A 3572-nucleotide genomic window follows, 5' to 3' on the forward strand; every position below is an offset into this window, starting at 1 on the left:
ACCAGAACAAAGCTCATTACATAAAAACAGTGCCATAACAAAGCTCAGTACATAAATACAGTACCAGAACATACAAACAGCACCAGAACAAAGTAACGACACCCACTACAGTAACCAATATAGTCACAGTGTCCACAAAGTAGCCATTACTGTCCCTAGCTCCACATTAGCCAATATTATATCTGTTCCCCCACTGTAGTCAATATAGTCACAATGCCTCCAAAACAGCCAATAGTCACAGTGCCCTACAGTAGCCAATATACATAGTGTTACACAGTAGCCAATAGACATAGTGTTACACTGTAGCCAATACACATAGCGTTACACTGTAGCCAATATACATAGAGTTACACAGTAGCCAATAGACATAGTGCCCCACAACAACTGATTGTTAAAGTGGCCAAATAGTGGCCTATTTTCTGTAATTTGTCCTTTGTGGCAATAGATATCTGCGAAACATTACAGTATTACAAGGCCACGCATGACCTAACAGCAATAAAGGGCCAAGCATGACCCGATAGTACTCCAAAGACAATCATGACCCAATAGCACTAAAGGGGCAAGCATGACCCGATAGTTCTACAAGGACAAGCATTGCCCGATAGTTCTACAAGGCCAAGCATCACCGCATAGTTCTACAAGGCCAAGCATCACCCGATAGTTCTACAAGGCCAAGCATGACCCGATAGTTCTACAAGGCCAAGCATGACCCGATAGTTCTACAAGGACAAGCATGACCCGATAGTTCTACAAGGACAAGCATCACCCGATAGTTCTACAAGGCCAAGCATCACCCGATAGTTCTACAAGGCCAAGCATGACCCGATAGTTCTACAAGGACAAGCATCACCCGATAGTTCTACAAGGCCAAGCATCACCCGATAGTTCTACAAGGACAAGCATGACCCGATAGTTCTACAAGGACAAGCATCACCCGATAGTTCTACAAGGACAAGCATCACCCGATAGTTCTACAAGGACAAGCATGACCCGATAGTTCTACAAGGACAAGCATCACCCGATAGTTCTACAAGGACAAGCATCACCCGATAGTTCTACAAGGACAAGCATCACCCGATAGTTCTACAAGGACAAGCATGACCCGATAGTTCTACAAGGACAAGCATCACCCGATAGTTCTACAAGGACAAGCATCACCCGATAGTTCTACAAGGACAAGCATCACCCGATAGTTCTACAAGGACAAGCATCACCCGATAGTTCTACAAGGACAAGCATCACCCGATAGTTCTACAAGGACAAGCATCACCCGATAGTTCTACAAGGACAAGCATCACCCGATAGTGCTACCAGGCCAAGCATGACCCGATAGTTCTACAAGGCCAAGCATGACCCGATAGTTCTACAAGGCCAAGCATGACCCGATAGTTCTACAAGGCCAAGCATGACCCAATAGTTCTACAAGGACAAGCATGACCCGATAGTACTACAAGGACAAGCATGACCTGATAGTTCTACAAGGACAAGCATGACCCGATAGTTCTACAAGGCCAAGCATGACCCGATAGTACTACAAAGCCAAGCATCACCCAATAGTACTACAAGGACAAGCATGACCTAATAGTTCTACAAGGACAAGCATGACCCGATAGTTCTACAAGGCCAAGCATCACCCGATAGTTCTACAAGGCCAAGCATGACCCGATAGTTCTACAAGGCCAAGCATCACCCGATAGTTCTACAAGGCCAAGCATGAGAGCAAACATAAAGGAACAGTATAAAGGGGAAAGCAAATGGAACGTAGTGCAGGTGTAGGTATCTAAACCCCCACCTAAATGCCTAGTGGCACCCCTTAGGTATACGCATTTTTAAAGCGGTCAAAGCCTCGCAAACTTACTAAAGAACCAAAGATATTCCCCAAAGCGGGGAAAGAGAGGGAAGACACTAACAACAAATCATAAAAAAGTAGTAATTCTTTAATGAAAAAAATTAATATAAGACATACAAGAATGTGTGATGAGTGTAAAACATAAGATGCAGACAACTATACAGGATGATGAAACACAGACAGATTGCAATCGAAAAAAGCAGCATAGGGAACACAGTAGAAAATTCTACTAGGTATGGGTGTATACCAGGGCTGGATATGATGTGTAATCACAAGGATGTTAGTTAGAAGTACTAAGGTGCAGATAATTGCCAATTAGGCACATAGAGAAAATGATGAGACATCCAGGATAATGTAGATACCAGTCCTTACCAGTGGGTCAGGTATGGTGTTACCCGTGGCTGCGACGACTGCAACGCCCCGACGCGCGTTTCGGCTCCTGCTGAGCCTTCGTCTGGGGGTGAGGCCAAGCATGACCCGATAGTACTCCAAAGGCAATCATGACCCAATAGCACTAAAGGGGCAAGCATGACCCGATAGTTCTACAAGGCCAAGCATGACCCGATAGTTCTACAAGGACAAGCATGACCCGATTGTCTTGGTAGAACTATCATGACACAATAGTACTATAAGGACAAGCATGACCCGATAGTACTACAAGGCCAAGCATGACCCGATAGTACTACAAGGCCATGCATGACCCGATAGTACTACAAGGCCAAGCATGACCCGATAGTACTACAAGGCCAAGCATGACCCGATAGTACTACAAGGCCAAGCATGAACCCGATAGTACTACAAGGCCAAGCATGACCCGATAGTACTACAAGGACAAGCATGACCCGATTGTCTTGGTAGAACTATCATGACACAATAGTACTATAAGGACAAGCATGACCCGATAGTACTACAAGGCCAAGCATGACCCGATAGTACTACAAGGCCATGCATGACCCGATAGTACTACAAGGCCAAGCATAACCCGATAGTACTACAAGGACAAGCATGACCCGATAGTTCTACAAGGCCAAGCATGACCCGATAGTTCTACAAGGACAAGCATGACCCGATAGTTCTACAAGGACAAGCATGACCCGATAGTACTACAAGGCCAAGCATGACCCGATAGTTCTACAAGGACAAGCATGACCCGATAGTACTACAAGAACAAGCATGACCTGATAGTACTACAAGGCCAAGCATAACCCAATAGTACTACAAGAACAAGCATGACCCGATAGTACTACAAGGCCAAGCATAACCCAATAGTACTACAAGAACAAGCACGACCCGATAGTTCTACAAGGCCAAGCATGACCCGATAGTTCTACAAGGACAAGCATGACCCGATAGTACGACAAGGACAAGCATGACCCGATAGTATTGCATGACCTGATATAGAAAATATGCCCTCAGCCCTATTGTTTCATATGACTGTTTGTACTCTTTTTTTCACCTTTTATACTTGTATATATCCCCTATGATTTGTACAGAATATGATGGCGCCATATAAATATTATTATTATTATGCGGCCTAAACTCATTATTCGTTTCCTTTCAGTCCTCCAAAGCTGCAGTAGCACATAGGGGTCGCTGTAGCCGTTTCCTTGTATGTTCCTATCCGGCTTCCGTCAGCAGCCGATATCACGTCATACCCTCCTCCATCTGTCATACGCTCGCCTCATCTGTGAAACTATCCAATCAGATGAAGGGACTACAACTC

The sequence above is a fragment of the Engystomops pustulosus genome, chromosome 2 (genome assembly GCF_040894005.1).
Source record: "Engystomops pustulosus chromosome 2, aEngPut4.maternal, whole genome shotgun sequence".
Classification (NCBI taxonomy): domain Eukaryota; kingdom Metazoa; phylum Chordata; class Amphibia; order Anura; family Leptodactylidae; genus Engystomops; species Engystomops pustulosus.